The sequence below is a fragment of the Panthera tigris genome, chromosome B3, assembly GCF_018350195.1.
Source record: "Panthera tigris isolate Pti1 chromosome B3, P.tigris_Pti1_mat1.1, whole genome shotgun sequence".
In the NCBI taxonomy this organism is placed as follows: domain Eukaryota; kingdom Metazoa; phylum Chordata; class Mammalia; order Carnivora; family Felidae; genus Panthera; species Panthera tigris.
This window is the reverse complement of record NC_056665.1, coordinates 119,608,750-119,635,880: the sequence shown is the minus strand read 5'-3', so window position 1 is coordinate 119,635,880 and position 27,131 is coordinate 119,608,750. Positions and strand designations below refer to the sequence as shown.

General features: G+C 49.5%; 1 long non-coding RNA gene and 1 other non-coding gene across 3 annotated transcripts; both read right to left on the bottom strand.

Annotated features, from left to right (window-relative positions):
* Positions 1-11,492: 11,492 nt before the first annotated feature.
* Positions 11,493-26,755, bottom strand: LOC107180884. Of its 2 annotated transcripts, none has more exons than XR_006218995.1 (4): positions 26,638-26,755; positions 25,164-25,267; positions 24,837-25,044; positions 11,493-11,526 (listed from the first exon to the last, which is right to left on the bottom strand). It is a non-coding gene; the product is annotated as an uncharacterized LOC107180884 (long non-coding RNA). The 2 variants fall into 2 exon arrangements; XR_006218994.1 differs by lacking the exon at positions 11,493-11,526 and adding an exon at positions 24,043-24,612.
* Positions 15,235-15,359, bottom strand: LOC122239982. The gene has a single exon (XR_006219367.1). It is a non-coding gene; the product is annotated as a small nucleolar RNA SNORA17 (small nucleolar RNA).
* Positions 26,756-27,131: the final 376 nt, after the last annotated feature.

Sequence of the window (27,131 nt, the reverse complement as noted above, 5' to 3'; positions counted from 1 at the left end):
ACGAATCCCGTTTTGTGGATGAGGAAACTCAGGGTCAGGGAGGCTAAGTGACTTGCTCCAGATCATGCAACTGGTCAGTTGCAGAGCCAGATTTCTTGCCCCCGAGGCCAGAACCTGAGCTTCCATCATTCTCAGTGACGGTTTGCGCCTGAATGGACAGTAAGGCTCTTCTTCAATTTTTGAAAAACTTAAAGCTGCAAAGGTGCCCTTTGTTGATACAAAAATGCACAAAGGGGTATTTGTCCATCTCGTTGACAACCTTTGTAATTTTTGATGAGTAACCTAATCTCTCTCTGTAATCTCAAGCCCTGTAAAACATGGGTAACATGGCTTCCACACCCTAAGGCTGTTATGCGGACTAGGTGAGATAGCATATAAAATGCCTAACATCAGGGGCGCCTGGGTGCCACAGTCAGTTAAGCATCCGACTTCGGCTCAGGTCATGATCTCACGGTTTGTGAGTTCGAGCCCTGCGTCGGGCTCTGTGCTGACAGCTCGGAGCCCAGAGCCTGCTTCCTATTCTGTGTCTCCCTCTCTCTCTGCTCCTCCCCTGCTCACACGCTGTCTCTCTCTCAAAAATAAATAAAGATTTTAAGAGATTAGAAAAAAAAAAAAAGATACAACGCCTAACATCATGCCTGGCATATTGCCAGCACTCCATAAATGATACTTATTAGCAGTGGCGATATTTATTGTCTACTGTTTCCCAAGCCTTATGCTGTGTGTTATAAACAGTGTTTAAAATAAGATTCTGACATCATATATGGAAGATACATACATACATATATATGTATATGATTGGAAGTATACGGGCGAGCAGTCTAGAGTGACATAAACCAAAAGAGTAACAGTAATTATAGGAGGTTTTCATTTCCTTCTGCATCTGTATACATTTCCCCAGTTTTTCTATAAAAACCATGAATGGATTGCTTTTGTAATCAAAATAAAGAAAATCTCGGGAAATCCATTGGAAGTGCATTTCATTTTGGAGTGAGAGGAACACCGTATGTCAAAGAAGCCATGAAAGTTTGAAACATTTTAAAAGGTGTACTAGCTTAAAAGCCCCAGGAGGGAAGAAGTAGCTTTTCCCCACAAAGCTGAGCAAACCCAGCTGGCTTCGCCAGCAGTTGCCGTGACCCCTGGTTCTAGAACGAGACACTTAGGATGGGAAGAGGAAGGCTCTCCCGTGGCAACCGCGCATCTGGTGGCTGAAATCTCTTTAGTTGTTCTGAGGCCAAGCCCTGCCGGACCCGGCGCCCTCCTGCATCCTGTCACCCCTTCACCCTGACGCGTGCATCCTTCCCGGGTGGGTGGCCACCTCTCACACCGATGCAGGTGCAGCAGCAGCAGCGAGTGGCCGTCTGCAGCTCTCCCCGCCTGGAAAGGCAGGTCCAGCTGCTGAGGGAGGACCCACCTGGGCCGGCTAGATAGCAGCTTCCATGGACACCAAGGGTAGCCTCTGAGAAGGGGAGCTAAGAGAAAAGGACGTGGCAGAGCAGCGCGGGGTGGGGAGGGAAGGGGTCCTGCGGGGCCGGAGTGCTTCTGCTCCCCAAGGAATCTCCCATTCGATCCTCACCATGGACTGGGGTTGGGAGGGGGAGGGTAACTGGGAACTCGATCTCGCAGACGGAGTGTTGGGAAGTTCAGAGCCTCGCTCAAGTGCCACAGCTAGTGTGAAGCAAAGCACGCACTGTTTCAGGCGACACCAGAGCAAATGTTGCAAGAGCGGTGAGGGCTGTGGCAGATGGCGGGGGGGGGGGGGGGGGGGGGGGGGGGGGGGGGGGGGGGGTTAGCGAAAACAGGGCCAGCTTTTCAGCTCCGGGTTGGGGGCGGGGGGCGGGGGGGGGGGGGGGCAGCTGTGCCGTGCCTGAATGCGGGACCCACCATGGCCAACCGGGTCTTCTGGCTGTTTTGTGAAATGTCTCGGTTTCTGAATGTTGGATTCATTTTAAAAGTGAACTAAGATGAAAGCATCTGAGTGCCAGCCAGAACGCTCCTCCAGGCCGGGTGTGGCCGGCCAACTTGCACCCTCGGCCTCGGGGGTCGCCTGGGTTGCCCAGCCTGCCCGGTCGTGCCATTTGCGCGCGCTGTGACCAGGGGGTTTCAGGCTCCCCTGGAGAAGAGGGGACACTTCCCATTGGGCCGGTAACCCCAGAGAAATGAGAAAAATATCCGGGTTTTCAGATTACCGGTGCCAGAAGATGGGCTAGGACCAAATTAGCCAGGAGAGCAGGGAGCTGGATTTGGTATCTAGGTCTCTCTGACCACAGCCCCTTTATTGTTGTAGGCAGAGCCGGTCAGCAGAAATTGCTTCCGGGATGACGATACACCCACTTATACCCGGCGAGATCCTGGGGATAAAGTCAGGAACAGAACAGAAAGAATCCTGCTGCATAGAGTTTACAGCTGAGAGAGGGGAGGCCAAAAATAACCAAGGGCGTGCTCCCCCGGGGGGGAAAGGCCCAGGAAGAAAAGTTAAGCAAGCTAAGGCAGACACAGCACAATGAAGGCCACACCGGTCATGAAGGCCTTCTTGATCAGGTGAGATATGGACAGAGACCCGACTTCATCGAAAGCCATGTGGGTTTCTGGGGAAGAGCAGGCCAGGAGCAGTAGGTGCAGAAGCCCTGAGGCGTGGGGACATGTGATGCAGGAGGGAGCCCTGAGTCAGTATGTCTGGGGCAGAAAGGAGAATACGAGGAGACGAGGTCGGAGGAGGTAAGCAGAGGGAGGAGCGCGCTCCGTCATGTAGGACCACGTTGGCTCTCGTCAGGACAGGTCCTAGGGATGAGACAGGAATGAGATCTGCCCTCAGCCCTCAAAGCTTGCAGCTTGACCCCGTGACCACTGTATCCTGCTCCGATCCACCTGTATATTCCTGGCATCCAGAATTCTCCTCACATCCCCATTGGCCTCGGTGCCATTTGGCTGCAGGAGGGACGCTTCAGGGAACCCACTCAGCACAGGGCCACTCTCTGGATCCGGATCGAGAGGCAGCGAGAAGGGAAAACATGTGCTGGCTGCCCACCGTAGGATCGGACATGCGAGACTCCGTGGTGAAATGCGCACCCCCACTTCACAGGCTGACACGGGGACAAGAACCATTACCTTCCATTAGGTCCCAGAAGTCCTTTTGTGGCCGCGTATTCGTGCAACAGGAATGTATTGAGTGACTGCTGAGCACTGAGTCCTGACTAGGACTTGAGTAGCCACACGTGAAGGGGACGACCATCCCCACCACAGAGCCCCCAGGGCCGAGGGGATACCGACGAGTAAACGGGCCACGCGAGCACAGCAGGTAAGTTCGGCGATGGGGGCGGAACAGGAGACATTGGGCCGGGTGTGCTGGCAAATGTTTGACGCCTGGCTCTCTGGAAAACTATGCGTGGGTTTATGAATTTTACTGCTATAAAGGATGCACAGCACACAATATGCCAATAATAACAAAACATACCGTACTCTTTATTGTAAGCTTCGTACAACCAAAATGGGTTTTCGCAGAATGCTTTTGTTGATTTTTGCTAACACTGGGGTCTGGAGCCAATCTATCGTTGGAACTGATGAACAGGTGTGGTTCCAACAGAGTATTTGCTGATATTCTTGTTTATGCTAATAAGAAAGACAGAACTGAGATAAAAAAGGTATGTTGGGATTTCACTTATTTGTCAGTGACGGGAACAACTTCTTTGCCGAACTGGATGGTAGTTTTTAAATTACCAAATGGTGGGGTGCCTGGGTGGCTCAGTCGGTTGAGCGTCTGACCTCGGCTCGGGTCACCATCTCACGGTTCGTGAGTTGGAGCCCCGTGTCGGGCTCTGTGCCGACAGTTCAGAGCCTGGAGCCTGCTTCAGATTCTGTGCCTCCCTCTCTCTGCCCCTCCCCTGCTTGTGTTCTCACTCTCTGTCTCTCTCTCTCCCAAAAATAAATAAACATTTAAAAATAAATAAGTACCAAATGAATATCTCCTCGATTTTTTTGTGCAACTCACAGTGCAATGGCTACAAACACCCTTTCAAGTTTAATCTGCATTTTCTCCATCACGTCCTTATGTTTGGACAATCAACAATCCCCCATTTAGAGTATTTGCTGTTTTTCATTGTGTAAATATACACACAAAGGCTGATTTCAAACGGGGGGGGGGGGGGGGGGGCTTTGGGAGGTGGTTAGGTCATGAAGGTGGAACCCTCAGGAATAGGATTAGTGCCTTTACCCAGAGGCTCCTGAGGGATCCCTTGCCCCCTCTACCCTGTGAGGACGTAGGAGAAAGAAGGCACTGACTCTAAACCAGGAAGGGGGCCCTCACCAGAAGACAACCAGGTTGGTGCCTTGATCTTGGACTTCCAGTCTCCAGAACTGTGAGAAATATAGTTCCGTTATTTATAAACGACCCAGTCTGATGGATCTTATTATAGCTGCCCAGACAGACGAAGACACGGTGTAATATACTAAACGAAGATTCGGGAAGAGGTGCCCAGTCGCCTACCAAGTATATGGTATTTTCACCATGGAGATGCATGAGACATAACTTCAAGAGCATCGGCAAAAGCAAAAGGTGCTAAAGCAATTAGGAAATGGTGAATGTTTAGTATGTGTTACCATATGTGAATTCTTAATAATGTCCGTGTTTAACAACCCAGCTCGCAAGATTCCTGAAAATGGAAGGAACAGTCCGTTCTTTCAAAGTGCAAACTGTAGGCAGTCAGGCCAGCTGAGACCAAAGGGGCGGGGCCTAACAAGGCCCAGTGGGCCCCTGTGTTCAGGCTAAGGAAAGGCTTAGAAGGGGAAGATGTCGTCTCAGCAGCTGAGCAGGGAGAGTATTATTGAGAGAGAGTCATTCTCTTTACAAGGAATTGATTTGGCCTTGAACTGGGGCAAAAGCCCTCCAAGTCCAAGGCATGCTGCAGCCCTGAGGCTTTAAAGGAAGGGGGAGGGGGCGCCTGGGTGGCTCAGCTCGTTAAGCATCCAACTCTTGATTTCTGCTCAGGTTGTGATTTCACGGTGGTTCATGCGCTGCAGTCACTCTGTGCTGTGTCTTTCTCAAAGTAAATAAATACTGGGGCGCCTGCATGGCTCAGTCGGTTGGGCGTCCAACTTCGGCTCAGGTCATGATCTCACACTCCGTGAGTTTGAGCCCTGCATCGGGATCTGTGCTGATAGCTCGGAGCCTGGAGCCTGCTTCAGATTCTGTGTCTCCCTCTCTCTCTGCTCCTCCCCTGCTCCTGCTATGTCTCTGTCTCAAAAATAAATAAAAACTTAAAAAAAAAAATTCTCTCAAAGTAAATAAATAAACTTTAAAAAATAAATAAAGGAAGGGGGAAGACTGTGTGTGATGGAGGGAGGGGCTGGGAGCTCCCAGGGGATCCAGGTGGAGAGGGAGGCAAAGGGCAAGGAAGGGTGAGCTGAGTTGAGTGCTGGGCATGGCACAAGGGGACCCAGCCCTAGAAGAGTCCCCTCCCTCAAACTTCAGGAAAAGCCACACCACAGAGAGAAAAAACACTTGAAGAGTTTAACTTCTTGTGAAAAATGCAGGGAAGAGACTGAAACTTGTGTCAGGGTTAATGCCCACACAGGCCCAGAAGTGAGAGAGCTCGGGGTATCCCAAGCACTGAAAATGATTCATCCCCCAGAGCCCAAGGTGTGAGGGAGGAATGGGGGGTGGGGAAGATAGAGCCCCCAGAAGTCAAGCTGACGGTGATGGATCCTGCCTTGTGCAGCTCAACACTACAGGTGTTTTATTCCCGGCCTCTTGGCCTCCCATCCGCAGTCACTCCAGGCGTGGACAGCCAACAAGTGACCCAGACCTTGCGGGGGCCCCCACCAGAGTCAGGCTAATGCCCGTGCTGGGGAGGCCTTGATCTCCTTCCCCAGACCCCAAAGACGGGGGAGTGACAGGACTCAGGCAAAGCTCTTCTGAAGGGACCACTAACACCTGCCCCTTTGCTAACAATGATCTCTAACGGGTCCCAGGGCCCCCAGAGCGGGGACAGCAAGGATTTTCCCCCCCCAGCTGCAGAATGTCCTCTTCTTAGTCTCTTGAAACTCACCCCACGGTGACACAGCAGCTCCGGGCAGTGACTAACCCGGGTTTGAGGTGTCTTTCCATGATGGGGCAATGAAGCTTTGGAAAAAGCCCCCTTCTCACGGGGGGTTTCTTCTATCTGCAGTTGGCTCATCCTGAAGTCAGAATTCTTGCCTTCCTCTTCCCCATTTTCTGAAGTCCATACATATCCTGTTCCTGTGGGAAAAGAAGAGGGGCCGCTCCTGTAAGCTCCAAAATTCAGCTCTTCGTCGCTCTATTTGCCCCCAAGCACCTGCTTGTCTCCTACCCCGCGGGGGCTAGAGCCACAAGGCCTGTGATCACTACATGCTCCCGTCTCCCAGGAGCCCATGGTCCAGTGGGCAGGGGGGACAGACAAACTGACAGTCGCCATGCACCGTGACATGCGTCCTCACAGAGACCAGCCGGGGGCCCTCAGGGTGGCCTGGAGACGGGGGCAGATTGGGAAAGGCTGCCCAGAGCTGGTGGCAGGTGAGTCCGGAATTAAACACGGAGTTGCATTAGCCTGGCTGAGAAGCACGGGTAGGACGCACGGAACAGATGGAACAGCACAGGCAAAGACATGAGAAAAGAAGGCACATGAGAAAAGAAGGCACATTCAGGCTCTTATGAGTGGATTTTGGTGTGATGGACTACATTCTCGTTTACATTTCTACACCCCGATGAAGTCAGGCGTGGCTATGGGACTTACTTGGCCAATGACATTTGAGCCGACGTGGCACCATTCATTTCCAGACAGAAATGCATGGCTCAAGAGCCCAGGGCCCTCTTTCTCTACCCCTGCAATCGCGGAAACACATGGCACCATGGAGCTTCTACCAGAGCCTGGATCCCTGAGTCACTATAACGAATGGAGCCCCCTGCTGGTCTGAATGGCCATGCAGTGTGAGCAAGAAATGAACTCAATGGCTCATTTGTTACTACGGCATAACCTAGCCTGTTCCTAGCTGATACCATTGGCCTGGCTGCGGAGGGTTTATCCCGGGGGTGGGGGTGGGGGTGGGGGGCGGCTGTCAGATGAGCCTGCCTATGTATACGGTCAGCTAGATCCCCTATTCTTTCTCCAGATCTCAGACAGCAGCACAAGCTGTACATAAGTGGATTAGAATCCTAGCTTTATCATTTACTCGTTCTGAGAGTTGGGGAAGTTTAGTTAAATCCTTTGAGCCTAAGTTTATCCATCTATAACTGGAGAATAATGAGAACAAGATTACCTCCTTCCCAGGGCTGCTGTGTTTCCTGAGTAAATCAATGCTCGATCTTCCCTCTCCCCAGTTTTGACACTTGTCAAAAGTGTCACGAAGGTACTTGTTCCAAATGCAGATTCCTGACCGCCCCCCCCCACCCAACCCTACACCTACCGAGTCTGAATCTCTGCAGGTCAGGCCCAGCCATCTGTGCTTTCAGAAATCACTCCGGGTAGTGTTTTTGCGTGTTGCAGTTTAGGAACCACGACCTTTAAAGTTTTGACAGACAGTCAAAACCTCTGCCCCGAGAAAGGATCGTTGCTTGGAGGCTGGCTTGGCCTGAGGCCAAGAATCTTCAGACTGCCGCAGATCAGGTGGCCACAGTGCCTCGGACAAAAGCCAGAGGCTTAAAAGCTCTGTATTACTTAGAGATCAGGTAACGTCACTTGGAGCCAGCTCAGTGTGTACAACTCCAGCATTAATCAGCCCTCTGCGGCAGAGGCCCAGATCTGTGCTGAGCTTTTTATGAGGTGTTCTTCTCCGAGGGAGAGCTTTCAGGGATGCACCCCCTCCATAGCCCGGCCCAGGGAGGCTGACCCCTCGGGGATGTGGTACCAGCCCCTTTTCCTTCAGGAAGAGGCCGATTCTTCAGAGAATCGTGTAAGACTGAGACCAGGAAGAGGGCTGCAAAACTAGACCCTGGTAAAGTAGCTTCTGAGGGTAGAGAGCTGCCCAAAGGCTGCAGACAGATGCTTTAAGCTACCTGTAGTAGCTTAAAGTACCAGGCCCAGCTGCCCTCCTGGCCAGCAGCTTCCTCCCAACACATGCCACTGTCATATGGCTCTCTTCCTAAACATTTCTCCAAATGACACTTACGCTCAAGAACACACCATGGCTCCCTATGGCTTCCCACCCATGGAATCGGGTGTTAACTTCTTGCTCTGACTTTCAGACCCCTCCACGTCATACCGCACCATGCCTTCCAGTCCTTTCCCCCACTACGTTCCCAGCCTACTAAGTTCTCTCTTCCCTCCCTTGCCACGATAACCCACCTGGGAGGGGAGTTCAGACCCCTCACCTGTAGCAGATGCTGCCGGTGCCCCACCCAGACCCCCTTTCCTAGGCCGGTGTGGCCATTCCCTGCCGCGAGGTACAGGAGGCCGCCCTCTTGCCTCCACGCTGCACAGCTGTCCATGGGACCAGGCCGAGGTTATACTTCAGTTGAGCCCCATCTTTGTGTGGTCTCTTCCCTCCTCCCATCCTGTTTTTCTCACTTCCTCACAGACTTTTTCTCCAGACAGAACGCCCTCATAAATCACCTGCACGAGAATTTATGTCTTGGGCTTTGCTTCCAGGAAGCCTGAGCTACGACTCCCCTGTCATTTGAGAAGTTACCTTGAGGCAACAGTGGCTTCGAACTATATGCCCAGGCAACCTATACCAGAGGTCACAGAACAGAAAGGCTCACAGCCCAAATTAAGCCATTTATTTATTTTATTTTTACCCTTTTTGGACAGAGAGAGCGAGAGCGCAGGGGGAGGGGCAGCGAGAGAATCTTAAGCAGGCTCCACGTTCGGTGTGGAGTCCGACACGGGGCTCGATCCCACGACCCTGAGATCGTGACCTGAGTGGAATTCCAGAGTCAGATGCTCAACCAGCTGAGCCACCCAGGCACCCTGAATCACACCATTTATTAATCAATTTAAAACACACAGTGGACAGGAGGAAGGTAAAGAGACAGGACAGGTGATCACATTTAGGTGGAAGGATCACCCTGCCTGAGTCCGGGGTTACAAGCATTCATGTATCTTGTCCTCTCTGCCACAACAGCCTTCTCTCCTGCTGGTGTGGCTACGGGGGTCAGACCCAAGGGCAGGCCAAGGGCAATAGCTGGAGGCAGTGCCCGAAGTAAGCACACAAACAACCTCTACTGGGGAAGACCAAGGACAAGTATACCTGTTCACACTGCAGCACCCGAGTGCATCTGCTGAGCAGCTGTGGGTTTTCTCTGTTTCTTGGAGTGTCACCAGTGAGTGACCAACACAGGAGTGACATTGCTTCAACCTGGAGAAGACGTGATCCGTGCCTCATAAATCCTTAAGATTTACTTGGTATTCTCATTCCTTGTCTGTAAGCAACATTCTCATTTGATCTATATTCCACCCATATACGTTCTATTTATTCTTTCTGTGTCTAAAAAATCTCCTAAGCTACTTGCTTCTATACTTAATGTCTCTCATTTTCTATAGCAAAACTGAATATTCATAAATAACACGGCAAACACAAGACAGTTCCCTTTTCCAGAATTACCATCTCCTACCCATCGGTCTAAAGAGCTTTGTGTCACCCCAAATATAAAACCACATCCTTTAGGAACGGAACTAGGACTCAGCTCAGGTTTTGAGCACTGGTCTGACTGGCTCTAAGTCCATTGTGCTGTGTGACGTGTTGTTTGGGAACATAGTCTGTCTCCCCTACGGGTGGTAGGGACCTGCCCCCCCCCCCCACACACACACACACATGCACACAGTGCTTGCCCAGTGCTTGAATGATGTCGTGGGGTTCAACTGAATCCATCAGCATTTTAGAGACGGCTCAGCCAGTTTGCTTTCCTGCGTCGTGATCACTGTGCTTAAAAAGCCAGAGGACAGGGGCATCTGGATGGCTCAGTCGGTTGAGCATCCGACTTCAGCTCAGGTCATGATCTTACAGTTCATGAGTTCGAGCCCCGTGTCAGGCTCTGTGCTGACAGCTCAGAGCCTGGAGCCTATTTTGGATTCTGTCTCTCTCTTTCTCTCTCTCTCTCTGCCCCTCCCCCACTCATGCTCTGTCTCTCTCAAAAATAAACATTTAAAAAATTTTTTTCTAAATAAAAATTTAAAAAAATTAAAAACCAGAGGACAGAAACAAGCTGCCCCCTCCAGCAAAGCTATGAACAGGGTAAGTGCTAAACCCTGGTTTTCATTGGCCAGATTCAGCCTGTGAATAACCAGTATCCTGATATCTCTCCGGATTCAAGAAAGCAAACTCCTGCCCCCGTGCGACTATAAAACCAGGAGCCTCCGTCCGTTTCCAACTGGTCCACCCATCACGGCACTAAAAGCTGAGATTTATATATGAAAAGTGCTTGCCAAATTCCCAGAATAGCCGTGGCAGGAAATTGAATAACAAGGTAAAAGTGTAACCCTGCACTACACCATTAATATTGGAGGGGAGAGGGTGGGACAGTCGATTAAGAAAGAAAAATCTTACTGTTGGCCGGTCAAGCTCATACACAGAGCTCTACTTGAGGCTCAAGCCACCAATTCCAATCCACACAGAAGTGACTGGAGACGAGGATTTGAGAAGGACCCACCCCCCCACTCCGCTCCACTGAACAAACCTTCAGCTCCACAAAACGTGTGGGGTCTTCGTTCTAGCCATTCTGCGCTGCCCCACGGGGCCACCCTTGCCCAGTTAGTAGGAAAACCTCTCCCCTTTACACACTTTCTCTTCTTTGCTCTATCACTCAGGAGGCTTCTGGATGGGGAGGACGATGACGATGATGGTAACAGCTCACATTCACAGAGTCATCGGTTGGGTTCCTGAGAAGAAACCCTGAGACCAGCGTGCACCGTGTGCTGCCTGGATCGATGCACACAGAAAGGGAGGAAAGAAAGGATTGGGCAGGATTGGGCAGAGGGAGAAGCAGAGCTGAGATGGAAACCCAGCAGAGGCCTCCATCAATCCCACGGAGCGTTCCAGGGCTCGCGTGACCTTCCAGAGTTGTCCTGAGTTGAGGCAAGGGGTTCAGGCCTTTATAGCAACTCATCATACATCAGGCGTTGAATGTTTCCCAAATACGGACAACGGCGTCTAGCACATAACAAGCGCTCAAAACGTTGTGAATGAATGGATTGGTTCACAAGGGGAAAACTCCAGCGCTGCGTGTTTCAAGAACAACTGGGAGTCTGGCTCCACTTGTCTGTGCTCTGCCCTCTTCCATGGGTTGGCTTTGCCCTCGGGATGGCTTCCATCGAGGTCCCAAGATGGACCCAGGGCTACTTGTATCTGTGCCTTTACCAGGAGGAGAGAGAACTTCACCATTATATCCATCAGAAGACCCAAGTCTTCTCAACTCAGTCGGTTGAGCGTCCAACTTCGGCTCAGGTCATGATCTCGCGGTTTGTGAGTTCGAGCCCCACGTCGGGCTCGGTGCTGACAGCTCGGAGCCTGGAGCCTGCTTCGGGTTCTGTGTCTCCTTCTCTCTCTGTCCCTCCCCCACTTGTGCTCTGTCTCTCTCTATCAAAAATAAATAAGTAAATGTAATAAGAAAAAAATTTTTAATGAAAAAGAATAAAAGAAGACCCAAAGTGTCACACTCCACACTTCACAATACGAACCGATCACTGAGGTAACAGGACTGAGATCGTGCTGATTGTTAGGACATTCGGGACCTCCCTTGACTTCCCACCCAAACCCAGAAAGCAAATATGAGTGCTGGTAGGAAGTGGGGAGAAGAGGAATGGATATCGAGTAGGTAATCAATGAACAACCACTGACCCTTCATCCCATGAGCGTCCAAGCCCTTGAACCCTCTGCTCCCTTCCCCGGGGTCTAGCTTCACCTTCTCCTCATCCCCTGCCTAAATGACCCTCACCTACCTCCACTCTGCAGCTGAGGGTTTGGGGTCATTGGCTACCCTCAGATCCTGTGGGAGAAGGGGAACGAGAAGAAAGAAGTCCACTGAGAGTGGGGTCTAGACTTGGGAGGTTTGAGTCTAATGCAATTAGATTAACCACTCTGCAGAGCCTCAGATAAGCCCCTGTGGCCACACTAGGCAAAATATGCCTTACTCTCTCCCCCCTTTCCCTGCTTTATTTTCCTCAAAGCCCTTATCTCTGTCTGGACTTCTATTGTGTTTATGTTTATTTAGTTGTTTGATGCCTTTTCTGCACTGGAACAGATGCTCTGCAAAAGCAACTACTTTCTTTCATTCACGTCTGAGTTTTTGTCATCGACAAAACTCATTTGTGGATGGATGGATGGACGGACGGACGGACGGACAGACGGAGAACCATTGGCCTGTGTTGCTACGGTAACGGGCTCAGTCTCCTCCTCCACCTTCAGTGGCATTGTCAGAGACTTTTTTGTTTTATCCTCCACTCCAAAGTGCCAGGCCTCAGGAAGGCCAACTGGAGAAAGACAAGAGAGGAAATGTCATCCTACCTCAAGTAAATCAGTCTGTCCTTACGAGCCAGAGAACATCTGATCCATAGATATGGGGCCTAAGTGGTCCCCAGTTTTAGAGGGAAAAAAATCAATGAAACTATTTTGTGTGTACAGATTTCACAAGTGTGAAATGTAAGATTTTGACAACAATCCTTTTCAACTCTTAATCATCATTAAATTGATAGAAATCACACATCATTAAATTGAGCCTGGCTGGCTCAGTTGGTAGAGCCTGAGACTCTTGATCTCGGGGTTGTGAGTTCGAGCCTCACGTTAAGTGCGGAGATTACTAAAAAATAAAATATTTTACAAAAGAAATCACACATGCACTGTAAGGCCAGCAACGGCCACCTGTCTCACCGTGGCTAATGTTTAATTGGAAGGTGCTGATTGTCACATGGTTCACAGGCTCTTCACCCACAGAAGGACGAGGACAATTCTATCATCTTTCACATGGTGATCTGGGAGCACCGATTAAGAAAAGGAAAAAAAAAGGGGGCGCCTGGGTGGCTCAGTTGGTTAAGCGTCCAACTTCAGCTCAGGTCACGATCTCACGGTTTGTGAGTTCGAGCCCCGCATCAGGCTCTGTGCTGACAGCTTGCTCAGAGCCTGGAGCCTACTCCGGATTCTGTCTCCCTTTCTCTCTGCCCCTGCCCCGCTCACACTCGGTCTCTGTCTCTCTCAAAAATAAACATTAAAAAAAAAGAAAAAAAAAAAAAGACCAGAGAATTTGAGGCCAGCCTCCCCAGTTTCCAATCCCAGACCCACTTCTTACTATCTGGGTGGTCTAGAGCAAGTTGATTGATCCTTCTGTGCCTCCACTTTCCCATTCATAAAGTGAGGCTACTCTTAGTAGCTACTGCCCAGGACTCTTGCAAAGATGAAGGAGTTGCCACGTGGGAAGCACTAGGACGAGTGGCTGGCTCGCTGTGGGCACCGAGCAAGTGTGGGCTGTTGGAGCGTCTGGGCTGCAAGGTTGAACACATCAGTCACCAGGCAAGCCTCCGTCACTCACACAACCCACTCACATACACGGAACGCACGCATAACACGCACAACACATCCATAACACCTATAGCATACAACAAGGAGAACAAAACACACAAGACACAGGACGTACATACGTGCATACATAACACAGCCAGGCATTTTTCATACTCCGTGCATGGCGGTTTCGTGCAACCTTGCAGCCAAATCCCTGCTGACCCACGCCCGTGAGACTCGCTGCTCTTCCCCCTGGTGGGCCAACGTGACATCATGGAATGCCACGACAAAGCAATTTACCAACTGCTCGTTCTAATTGCTCCCGGAGCAAAATACTCCGGCAAAATACTCCAGTTTGCTCCCGGAGCAAAATACTCACAAGCTTCTCGGCCACAGTGTCTTCTCCAGCGTAGGGTGGTGCTCTGGAGTCAGGCATGAGTTCAAATCCTGACATTACCACTTACCAACTGAGTGACCAGGAACAAGATGCTAAACTGCTCTGGCTGTGATGCTGTTCTCATTTTATGGAGGCGGAAACAACCAGAAAGAACAAACTGCTACCCGTGACTCTCATGTTATCCACGAAAAAGATTTACCTTGCACGGTTGCTATAAGAAATGAAAAGGTAAGGTGTGTACCTCATTTACTTTAGTGCTTGGCACACGCTGATCTATGCTAACCTAACAGGTGGTGGCAGTGGTGGTGAATGACGTTTTCTTTAAGCGGAAAAAAAAGTTGCTTGGACTTAATTACTCTAAGCTGCTTTTCATGAACATAACAGTAAAGGAGACCCATGGTGACTTGAGTCCCCCCAGCACACTTGGGTTCCAGGTCTCATAAACTTTGACCCAGCATCGTGTTGTAACGGTACCATTTCCCTTCATGAAATTCGAGAGGTGATGTTTTGACATTGTTGCCTTTCATTTCCTCTTGATGGGTGGGCTTAACTTGTTTCTCAATTTAGGCGAAGCAAAAGGGAGAAGTATTTTTAAATCGCTGGGATAGCCCAAGTCGGTCCTACCCTTCTGGTCCCTGAGAAGGAGCCCCAAATTCTCTCCTGCTCTCCTAAGGCATTGGGGCGTTTTCCAGTTCCTCTGATGGCCAAATATAATACTTTCCTTCGTTTCCTCCAAAGTTCCCCCATTTCAGCTTCAACTTTCCCCCCGACACTTGGGTGCCTTCACAATGAGTTTTGAAATAATATCTTAACCATATTTCACGTTCTTGTGGTGCATTTCAGTTCACCAAGTGCTTTCACATCCATTCTTCCTTAAGGGCTACAGGAAGACATAAGTCCTCTTTATGAGGACACAGCTGAGGCTCAGAGAGGTGAGTCAGCCTTCAAATGCCACCGTCTCCCGCTACAACAAGAAGACAGTCTTTGACACTTTTCTTAAAACTGCGGTAAAATATGCGTGACACAGAATTCACCGTTTTAATCATTTTCAGGTGCACAGTCCAGCAGCATTAAGCACGTTCCCATGGCTGTGCGGCCATCGCCACCGTCCATCTCCAGAGCTCTTTTCATTTTCCCAAACTGAAACTCCATACCCATTAAACGCTAACACCCTCCTCCCCTTCTCCAGCCCCTGAAACCACCTTTCTACTTTCGGTCTCTATAAGCATGACTGCTCTGGGAACCGCGTGCAAGAGGATCATACAGTGTCTGTCCTCTGGTGCGGGAGACACTTTTGCGGCAAGATTTCTGGAGGACGTACTGGGATTCCTTCCCCCACTGTATTTGTTTTGCTAATATTGCACATTAGCCAGAGTGTCTATTTTTTGTGTGTGTCAAGTGTCAGACTATTAATACCCAGACATTCATGGGCCAGAACACTGAGTGAGACAAACCTCTCTTTCTGCCACCTAATGACCCGAGTGTGACACATCAGCCACATCTGCAATGCTCTGAGGGAAGGAGGGTGTCTATTCCTCACCCGAAAGTAACCTACCCTCGTGGACACAAATACCTGGTAGGCCCTGCCCTGCAAAGCACATGTTTTCTAACATTTTGTTTTATGCTGAATGCTGTTTGCTCCTCTTGGGCCTCCAAGAAATTACTTGACTTGTGGACATCAGCAAAAAAGAAAAGAGGGGAGAAGAGGGGGAGGAGAGGAGGAGAGAAGGGAGGAGGGAGGGGAAGGGAAGGGAGGGAAAAGGAGGGGAGAGAAGGGGGGGAAGGGAAGGGAAGAGAAGGGAAGGGAAGGAAAAAGAAAAGAGAGAAGAGAAAAGAGAAGAAAAGAAAAGAAAAAGAGAAGAGAAGAAAAGGAAAAGAAAAGGAAGAGAAGAGAAGAGAAGAGAAGAGAAGAGAAGAGAAAGGAAAAGAAAGAAAAGAAAAGAAAAGAAAAGAAAAGAAAAGAAAAGAAAAGAAAAGAAAAGAAAAAGAAAAAGGGCTCCTGGAGACAGACATAAGACATTTTCATGTTCTACTTCTGAGATTCCCAAAGACTCCCTCTCATCCACTGGCCTCTGTGTGTTGTTGTTGTTGTTTTGTTTTGTTTTGTTTTGTTGTTTTAAAGAACTCTGTGATCTACTTCAATTCATGTTTTGCCAAGAAAGCTAACACAGCTGCAAATCCTCTCTGCCCTGAAAGCCTTCCAGCCTTTCAGCCTTTCCAGAGGCCTCTTTGCTCGCTCAGTGGCCACTTCCCTCCCTCCCGGGCTGGCCAGGCTCTCTGAGCCCACTGTTCCCCAGGCCGCCCACCAGCTCCTGTGACAAGGCACTACCCTCTGGAAGTGGCCGTGCCTTCTCTGTGGGTTTCCATTACTTGGAGAAGCGCAGCCCCCTTGGGCACCCCAGCCCGCCTCCTTAGGCTTCCCCCTCAGAAAACTGGCTCAGCTGCCGGCTGGTAAACTGGCTGGCTATCACCATGACAACAGCCTGGCCCAGAGCCTGGATGACGCCAGGCCTGACTCCCCTCCCAGCCTCACCCAAATCTGTTTGTTCAAGTTCCAGCTGCTTTTGTTGGGCTCCGTTTTGCTTGTCAGTTTGAGGCAGCTCCACTGCTGATTGGCTGCAGGGGCTGGGCTTAGCATCCCTGGGATACTAACCGGGAAGTCAGCTCCCTGCCTGGGCAGGGATTTCCTGGCACCCTGGGGTATTTCCCCATCACAGTAACAAGATCTAGAAGAGCCTTTCAGGCAGGACAGAGCCCATAGGAGGCCAAGGCATCAGATAATCCATTAATGCTCTGATCCCTCTGATGACTTCAATCAAGGACAGTCTCGCCAGCCCACTGTTGGCTCTGAGATGCCACACTCATGACTAAAAGCCAGCCTGTTGTTTGATAACACTGAAGAAGCAATACACCATGTTGATGGAACCGTCCGGCTGTGGATTAACATCAAAAATAAATAAAACCAGGAAGAAGAAACAATTATGTGGATTTTTGAGGAACAGTTTAAGTGAATATGGCAATAGACATCCAAGTGGATTTTCAAATCATCACTTGGGGGCGACTTTGCTTTTATTATTTGGATAACTACAGAAGCAGGAATCTGGAACATTGTTGGTGACTAATTTGAAAACACACCTGTAGCCTTTTGTCATTTCATCAGGTTTTTATCTCCCAAATAACTCAGTTTAATAACTTGCTTGGCCTCCGGGGCTCCTGAGTTTACCCCCAGATTCTCTGGTTTGTGATATAAAAGGTGCTTCTCGTGTGTCGCCCTTTGCAGCTGTGTCAGGGCAACCTCAGCTCCTCATCTGTAAAATGGGAGTAAATCATGCCAACCCGCCAGGCTATAGAGCTACTTAGCTTGGCTTAGTCTTGGCACTTACTGAGCTATTTTTTTTAACGTTTTTTTATTTATTTATTTATTTTTGAGACAGGGAGAGACAGAGCATGAACGGGGGAGGGTCAGAGAGAGAGAGGGAGACACAGAATCTGAAACAGGCTCCAGGCTCTGTCAGCACAGAGCCCGACGCGGGGCTCGAACTCACGGACAGTGAGATCACGACCTGAGCCGAAGTCGGACGCTTAACCGACTGAGCCACCCAGGCGCCCCCTTACTGAGCTATTATCGTCATCATTAACTCCCACCAATGCCTGTTTTCTGAGGCTCCTGACACTCTTTATAAAAATTACATCATTGATCCAACAAATATTTAACAAATATTTACTAAGTCTCAATTGGCCAAGCACTGTGCCAGCCACTAACGATAAAATGATAGACAGACACAGCTCCAGCCCCTTGGTAGTAGCTTCTGGACTAGTGGGGGAGACAGACATTAGTCAAATAACCACACAAAATGTAAAATTACATCTGTGTCATGTGAGTGAAGCCATCTTAGACACTCCAGACCAGCCCATCTCCCAGTTGAATACCACAGAGGACATCAGTCTTTGCCATATTGAGCAGAAGAATGTCCTGGCCAATGCCTGTCTTAATTCCTAACTCACAAAATCATGAGATATAATAAACTGATCGCTGTTTTAAGCTCTGTTCTCCCCCCAAATAATTACATCTGTATTAAGTGCCTAAAGCATTAAGAGAATGTGAAATAGAGGAAATAAACTACATTTTGGCCACTTTTCCTAGTTAGAAAACAAGAGTTAACATAAGAATTTAGAATGATTTGATCACCTAAGTCCCGGAGTGTAAAGCAAAGCCCAGAGATGCAAATGCTCAATCCCCTAACCCCGCAGAAAGAGCCTGGGGTTTCCTTACACTAAAACTTGTCTGCTGAACAGCGCCCTCTTCTGGCCTGGAGCCCTTTCTCCTGAAGCAGCTACTTCCTACTCGCTGCTTTTAAAGGGATTTGTAGAATATGATGTCCACTCCTTCCTCAAAGGTGTGCTGAGCGCCCAGGCCCTGGGAATACAGCCTGATCAGACACAGTCTCCCCACCCTTACGGAGCTGACAGTCTTTTGAACTTCCTGACACCTCTGAAGAGTGTAGGGCAAACTTCAGAACGCCTACTTGTTGGATAAGAAACTGAGTCGGGGACGGCAGATAAAGCTTTGCTACACTGTTGATGATTTAGGACTAGATTTTAGGGTGCAAGGATGCACCCTGCAAGGGTGCAAACCTCCCACCGAACGTTAGATTGAGCCCAATTTCCGCAGGCTCGGTAGCCACACTCTGCCTCATCACCCTCTACTTCTTGAGTTCCCTCCTGCTTGGGAAATCTCTTCATGGTCCCTGAACCAGGGGACCCCACCTGTACACCGCTGTGGCCTCAGGTGCCTTTTCCTGCCACTTCATCTCTGCTATGGTTTCCCCAAAGCCAGCCTCAAGTCTCCATCTTCCCAAAGACCCTCCAGCCCTCCCTGACATCTTGCCCCTTAGTGCCCCTGCTACTGTAACATACATTTGGGAACAGACACCCAGGCAGACACCTCGATGTACATGCCTTGTCACATCGAAAGCACAGCCTTTGGAGGGATCAGACAGACCCGGAGTTCAGATCTGCCACCTACTAGACTGTGACGTGAGGAAAATTTCGTCACCTTCTCCTACGCAACCAGGCTGTTCTGAAACTTACATATGTTTCGAGCACTTGGTACATAGTAAACACTCAGCAGTTTGTATGTCTAAGTCCTTTAACATGTCCAATCTGGTCACCTGCTTAAAAAGCATTACGACCCTCGAGGCATCTTCTACAGCCTTGGGCGCGTGTAGAGAGATATATAACCTGGGCGCTGTGTGGAGAACAGGGCTGATACAGAAGGCATGGTGCCTAAGGCCCACAATATTTTCACAAATCCATAGACATGATTTTATTTCTCTTAAAACTCAGGAGAAAAAATTAACTTTTATATCAAAAAATGACACTATGTTATATATGTTAACCTATTTGTCTTCATACCAATGCAGTCATAAAATATAATTTTCAATGAATTTTTATAGAGGAAGGAGCCCACAAAGGCCAAAGAGTCTAGGGCCCATCAAAGTCATTATGCAGCCCTGATTCTGAAGAAAGTCCTCTGCTATTTTTTAAAAAAAAAGAAAAAGAAAAAGTGGGAAAAGCAAACAGTGGCAAAAGAAGAAAATCGCTCACTAGCTGAGTGTAAGGGTCTCTCCAGCCCTAACATTCTTCAATTCAGAGAATTCCTTTTGCCTCAGCATGGCAGGATCCTGTACAGAGTGCATTCTTAAGAGTAAATTTCCTAACGCTTTCAGAATCTGGGGGTCCATCCACTTTCAGCAGAAGATCTTGTCCCCCAAGAATTTGGTGTGCCTTGTAAAATCCATGTATGCGCGCTTTATCTACTTGGTCAAGGATTGCCATGCCCTCCGGTGGCCGACAGAGGGCGCAGCGATTCAATCTTCAGCGTGGGTATCACAGCCAGCAAACGGAATAGAAAGCCTTGCTGTTCAACAATTGGGGCCTGACATGGGAGATTGTTAGAGATTCAGTATCTTGGACCTGACCCTAGGGAGGATCCTAGACACCTGCGATCAAAATTCACATGTTAAGAAGATCCCTGGGTAGGGGCGCCTGGGTGGCTCAGTCAGTTAAGCATCTGACTTCAGCTCAGGTCATGATCTTATGGTTGGTGAGTTTGAGCCCCGTATTGGGCTCTGTGCTGATGGCTCAGAGCCTGAAACGTGCTTCGGATTCTGTGTCTCCCTCTCTCTCTGCCCCTCCCCACCCGCGCTCTGTCCTTCTCTCTCTCACTCTCTCAAAAATAAACATTTAAAAAAATTATAAAAATTATATATACAAACATTAAGGTTTAAGAAGCACTGATTTAAAGCTTCAAGCCTGAGAAAGGGAAGCCCACTTCCTCAACAGAAAGAAGGATGGGAGAGGAACTGGCCAAGGCATCCCTTGCAGCCCCCAAATCTCCTATTCTTTCAGCCAATCAGCCAGCATCAATCAAGATGGGACTGAAGCCACAGGAGGGATGTAAAAGCATTCTATAGGTCACAAAGCAACTAGCTGCATCTTCTTCCATTCCAATAAGTACTTACTGAGTGCCTACTATGTCCTGGGCATCGAGATACAACAGTGAGCAAAAAACAGACCCTGTTCCTACCCTTGGGGGGCTCTCAGCCTAGCGGGGACACCAAGGATGAATCGTCACACACACGACTACAAACCTTGATGTGGTTGCCATGTGGGTGCAGAGGGCCATGAGACAGTCACGGGAGGGAGGGGAGCCGGTTTATACCAAATGGTCAGGGAAGGCCTCTCTGAGAAAGTGAACTATAAGCTTGAGAGCTGATGATGCCTAAGCCAGGGAAAGAGTAGGAGCTCCTGGCAGGCTGAAGAGAATGTACAGAGGTCACGCAACAGGGAGGAACGTGGAGCATTCAGGGAACTGAAAGAAGGAACTGGCATGGAGTGAGGCAACAGGGAGGGAGGCAGAAAGCAGCCTGATGGGGCCAGAAGCAGAGGACACAGGCTCCACACGCGCACGCGCGCACACACACACACACACACACACACACACACACACTGCAAAGCGACTGGCCCACGGCCCTGTTTTGGAGGGTCCCTGCTGCAAACATCCATGTGAACAACTCACCCCTGCCCACTGAGTCCCATTCTCCGCGACGGCTCACTCTCTCCTCTGCTAACCTCTCCTCACCCTCCCCACCACCAGCCATCTCTCTGTTACCTGTCTGTTTCTACCCTTCCCGCTCCAGCGTCCCCACCATTTGCCATTTAAACCTGATTGAGTTCTCCCCCAACTTGCCCCGGGAAGCCAGACCCCAATTTCAGGACAACTCCTTCCCCTGAAGGAAAGACAATCCCTGAATCAGAAGCTACAAGTTCACTGAAGGCTCCGTGTATGGAGGGATCATCATGTGCCGTGCCAGCCACCATTTTATACACTTTTTCATCCGATCCTTACAACCCGCCTTCACTAGATAGCTGCTATCATTCCAGCTTTGCAGTTGAGGAAATTAAAGCATTTCTGAAGGGTAAGTAATTGTTACAATTACACAGCTAGAAACCATGTGACCCCGTACTGACGGCACAGCTGCATTTCGAAAGCCTCCAGAAGGAGCACACTCTTGGCCCACCCCAAAAGAAATCATCTTGAAGGTGTACAAATAATCAGCTGCAAAGATATTTGTAGCCTTGTCTAGAACAGCAAAAAAATGTAGAAATCGCCCAAAGGTGGGGCGCCCTGGGGGGCTCTGTCGGTTAAGCGTCCGACTTCGGCTCAGGTCATGATCTCTGGGTCCGTGGGTTCGAGCCCCTCGTAGGGTGCTGTGCTGACAGCTTGGAGCCTGGAGCCTGCTTCGGATTCTGTGTCTCACTCTCTCTCTCTGCCCCTCCCCCACTCATGCTCTGTCTCTCTCTCTCTCCGTCGAAAATAAACATTAAAAAAAATAAAAAAGAAATGGCCCAAAGGTTATATTTCAACAATGCAGAATTATTTAAATTGCTGTACGTTTATAACTAGAATCCTATGTAACCAGCTATTTAATTTGATCACATAGAAAAATATGTTCATGATCTATGGTGTAGAAAAAGCAGATTACAAAATATTATTACAGCGTGATCCTAGTTTCATAAAAACCACAGCATAGAAACTAAAAGGTATAAAAGTAGAGTGTATAGGAAAAGTACGACCAAAAGTAATGACGGTTGTTATCTCTGTGATGAGACTACAGGTGATTTTTTACTTTCCTTATTTTGATTGTCTGAATTTTTAAAGGTTTCGCCACGAGCATCTATTTCTTTTCGAAAGAGAGGAAAAGCAATAAAATAAAAATGAAAAAACTCAGGAGGCGTTTGAGCCTTCCCATTTATTACCTGTTAAAAAACAAACATATTGCTCTGCTGGGAACATTTAAAAAAACATGTTTTCTTCTCACAAAAACAAAAACAAAAAATCAGAAAGAACAAACAAGCAAAAGGAGAGAAACACATTCCCTCCTCCCCACAGACACCCAATACCAGCACCTTCGTGACTCTTCATAAGTCCCGTTTTTTTACAGATAGTAAAAACCAAAACAAAAACAAAAAAAAAACGTTCTGCTCTAGATGCCAGTCCCTGGGGCCCACCCTGTTCCCAGCGTGAGTTTGGAATGGGGCTTAGAGATTCCTCCGCGATACCAAACAGCCCCTAAGGTGGATTTGTCCAGGTCTCAGACTGCATCTGGGATTCCAGAATAGCAACTCACTTAGTGCGGACCCTGCTGTTGGGGATCACACAATTCCTCGTGGGTCACAGGCGACAAGAGCCATCAAGCGTGAGGACCATAAGAGTGATTCCCAGCGTGTTTGCAATTGCGACACCCTATCATTACTGGATTTTGCAACCATCCTTCCCCTTGGAAGAGAACTCAAAGGAATACAAACAGCATTTGCATATTCCATTTAGTACTTTTCCACACATGCAGCTGAAGGGAAGTAAGGTGAATCTGGCTTTAAGACTATCACAGCCCTCCTTCCCCCCCACCCCCCCACCCCTTGGAGAACTGCTGGCAATCGATCCCAGTGTCCTTGGACAGGTTTGGGAATGACAGCTCTGAGGAGCTGTGCGGACAGGTTCTGCCACGAGGGAGGCCACACCAGGCCGGGGAGCCCAGGTCGCAGGGCAGGATGTCTCTGGGCCATTCCCACACATACACACTCCACAACAATAGGTTTCTAAGGCCCACCCTGCCCACACCCTCTCTTATTAAAGTCCCCCCTCCTGGGAAGGGGAGCAGGATGGCCCTACAGCTGCTGGCGCCTAGCCCCACTGGGTCCACACCCTCGGCGCAGCCCTCGGGCACAAAGTGTTCCTAGAGCTGATGTGCAAGTCAAACCATTCCTGGATCCTTCAGAGGCTGCGATAGCCAATCATGGCCCAGGCCCAGGGCCTCCCCTCCCACCCCAAGCTCCATGATTGAGCTGGTGTCACTATTGCTGCTCCATATGCTCTTCCTTGAAACTTCAGAGATTTTGGAGGCCCTATTCATACACACACACACACACACACACACATATATATATGTATATATATATACACATGTATATATATATATATGGCTCCTCTCATCAATAATAACTATAGGGGTGCCTGGGTGGCTCAGTCGGTTAAGCGTCCAACTTCGGCTCAGGTCATGATCTCTCAGTTCGTGAGTTCAAGCCCCGCGTTGGGCTCTGGGCTGACAGCTCAGAGTCCGGAGCCTGCTTTGGATTCTGTGTCTCCCCCTCTCTCTGCCCCTCCCCTGCTCGCACACTGTTTCTCTCTCTCTCAACAATAAACAAACGTTTAAAAGAATTTCTAATAATAACCATAGCTTCTCTTTACTAAGCTCCTTCTATGATACAGCAGTCTTTTGAGGTAGACACAATTATTCTCATTTTCGCAGATGAGAAAACTGAGGCTCCAAGAAAGTCGAGTGATCTGCCCAATGTCACACAGCTGCTAACAGAGACAAGAGTCAACCCAGACCTGCCTGACCCCAAAGCTCATGTGCTGTCCTGGAAGGCTAATGCAGAGGGGAACCGAGAGATCATATAATATTCCCCATCCCATTTGCAAGACATTTAAGATGGAAAATTCATTTACAAACTGTTAACTAGCACTTATGTGCCAGGAGCTTTGGAAATATCAACTCAATTTATCCTCATCGTATTGCTAGGAGATGGGTACTTATTTTTACAGATGGGAAACTGACACACGGAGAGGGGAGTACACTTGCCTAAGGCTGCACAGCAGATGGTAGAGACTGGGTATAAACCTGGCCCTAGAGCCCCTGTGCTGCCTCTCTGAACCCAGGAGCAGAGGCCCTTCCCTCCTAATTCTTCGTCCTTTGGCCTTTCCACATCACCACTCTCCTCTCTCTGAGAGTCCACTTCAAACTTTCTCATCCCTCTCTGGGTGGTGATGGTGTTCTCTTGTGAAATTGCTTTGTGAACTACTTATTGTGCAAGGCTTTATTTGATTAGGTCACTATCTAGATTCCTCCAAAGAACTAACAGTTCTAGAAAGTTTGTCAAAGCAAAGGCTTAGCATTGTTTTGGGTTTTTTGGTTTTGTTTTGTTTTGTTTTGTTTTGAATGCAGAGATTAATCAATTAATTTATCATTTAGTCAACAAGGGCTTATTGGGAGCAGTTTCTGTCCCCAGCCCTGTACGGGGCAATACGGAGTCTAAGAACACAAAGATACACAAAACATGGCTCCCACCCTCAAGAAAACAACACTAATGACATCATATATAAGTGTGCACTCTGTGCGCTGGGTCTGTATACAGCCGCATTCAGAAGATACCTAGGAGACGAAAGTCAGAGAAGTTATGATGAAGCAGGTGGAACTTGAAATAGGGATTGAAAAAATAGGGCAGGGTTTGGATAGCAAGAAGAAAAATACAGTCCATGCAAGAGAAAGAATGCACCAGATCCTCAGAAATAAACTAGAAAGAGAAAAGGCTGGGGTTGTTTTTTTGTTCCTGCCAAATTTTTCTATTTCTGTCAGAGTGAACAAAGAGCAAATACCTCCTCTAGCGTCTACGTGACAGGGCTTCTGGAATCGGAGAAGGGCGCTGTGCCTCATATGTCCACCAGGGGGCAGAGCTGCCGCTTCTGCCGCTTTAGCTCCGAGCACAATCAGAGGTGAAGGATTCCAGACTTCTCAAATCAGCAGGATGACTGCGGCCAGCGGTGGGCACCAATCTTCTTAGTCTGAGCTGCCTTCATACACAGTCTGGAAGTGAGGGAAGAAACAGAATGTAGAATGTAAGAGGCATTGGTCGAGATTGAAAGGGGAGAGAGAGAGAGAGACATTGAAGAGGCATTCCCCTACAGAATCTAACCTTTACGTACCATGAAAAGACCTTCCAAGGGCTGAAAGGGGTTCCCATGGGTTCAGGCTACATGCCTTCTGCTGTCGTCTTAGCTGACAAAAGTTTAATGCAAGGCTTGGGTCACTATTAAAAAAATAACTAATGGTTAGTCTAAGCCTGGTTTCAGGACAGCCAAGTCACGTTCTCTGGACAAGAGAAGCCATTCCAACCACTGTAAGGAGGAACGCTTGTGGCTTGGGAAGTACACACGTCCCGGCCACCACCACAGGCCCTGGTGTCAGGCTGTGGCTGCGTGAAGCAGCAGGTGTGCCACTGTTATCCGTTAGGAGGCCTGAGGTCAGTACTTAGCTTTACTGCACACCCCCTCATCTGAGCCGGGCAACAGGGTCCTGAAGCCACAAGAGCACACAGGCGGTTAGAGGTGAGATGGAAGCCAGAAATCCTAACCTTTATCTGTCTCTAACTAGCTGTGCAAGTTTGGGTGGACGAACCAACTTCTCGAGAGCCTGAGTTTCCGCATGTGTGAAATAGAAAGGCTGAATTGGGGGGGGGGGGGGGGCAGGGAGAATGTGGGATGTGCTTTCCTGCTCTGAAATTCTGGAAAACACAGTCCTCTGGTCAGAAAACCCGGGGGATTGGTGGGGGGTGGGGGGCGCGACTGAGCAGCTTGAAGAGTTAGCCCCTTGCCAAGCAGTCCAGTCCCCAGCAGTGGCCTCTGCGGCACTGCCCGCCCCACCCCCGCCCGCAGGGCCCGGCGATATACACCCACGGCTCCCTCGGAGACTTCTGGAATCTCACTGGATTCCTCCCAGGAATGCTTATTGCCCTTTACATCTGCAAATCGCTTTACATCAGCAACCCTGCTGCGCGATTATTAATCATCGCAATATTCTTCCTTCCGCCTGGAAGAGGAATTGCAGGGATCCGGATTTATGAAGGTGAAATCCGAAGGTAATTTGCCTAGGATTCATTCAATAATCAGGTAACTATTTTAATTAAGCGCCTCATACGAGCAAGGCGCAAAGAGCCCCACAAATCCAGTTACCATTGGGATCAAAATTGCAGGGGTCCTCAGCGGGCTTCACTGACATTCCAATTATGTCATGGGGATAGGGAGTAGTTCCAAGGTGAGGGACGGTATTCCCTCACAAGCTTGACTGATACTGCTGCAAATATTACGATCACCCCCCCCCTCACCCCCACAGTTCATTTTACCACGCCGAGTAAAGAGAAGCGACCTTCCCAAGGTCACTTATCCCCCAAGGGGCAACACTGACCCAGAACCTCTGGCTACAAAGCTTTCCACTGCGCCATGGGCGAGAATTTTAAGTTCGACCCTATAAAATATAAAATAGAGTTAGGCGAGGGATGGCTGTTTCCATGATTTCCGGCACAGAGTGAGAAAATCGTGATCCGAGCTCACCCACCCGGGACAGATGAGACAGCCCCAAATTTTGTCTGCAGCCTCAAAGAGTCAAGTAATGTTTACAGACCTCAGAGCTCATCCGATCACCCACGCCCTCTCCACGGGTCCCTAACGCCTCCGCCCCTTGCCTCACCTCGGGTCTGCGGGAAGGGGCGGGAGGGGAGGCGCGTGACACAGAGCCGCCGCCAGCACCCTGCGGGGGCGTGGCCGGGAACAGGGGGCGGGGCGAGGCGGGAGTCCGGTTCCCAGCCTCCTCCCGACGGGCGGCTCGCGGGCTGCGCCAAATATGGGCAGAACGGAAGCGGCGGGCAGACGTCACGGCGCCGGGTGGCGGCCGCGCTGCGGGGCCTGTGACGGGAGGCGCTGACGGCGCCTACGTGTCACCATGGAAACCAAACAGTAAATAGAGGACTCGCGAGCTCCTGGCACGGCTTGACCCTGCGACCTGGCCAGAAGCGAAGGGCCGGAAGCTGGGACGGGCCGGGACAAACCTGGGCCGGGCAGACGTGGGCAGAGGAGGGGACGCCGAGAGAGCACCCCCTCGGGAAGCCAGCTATCCCG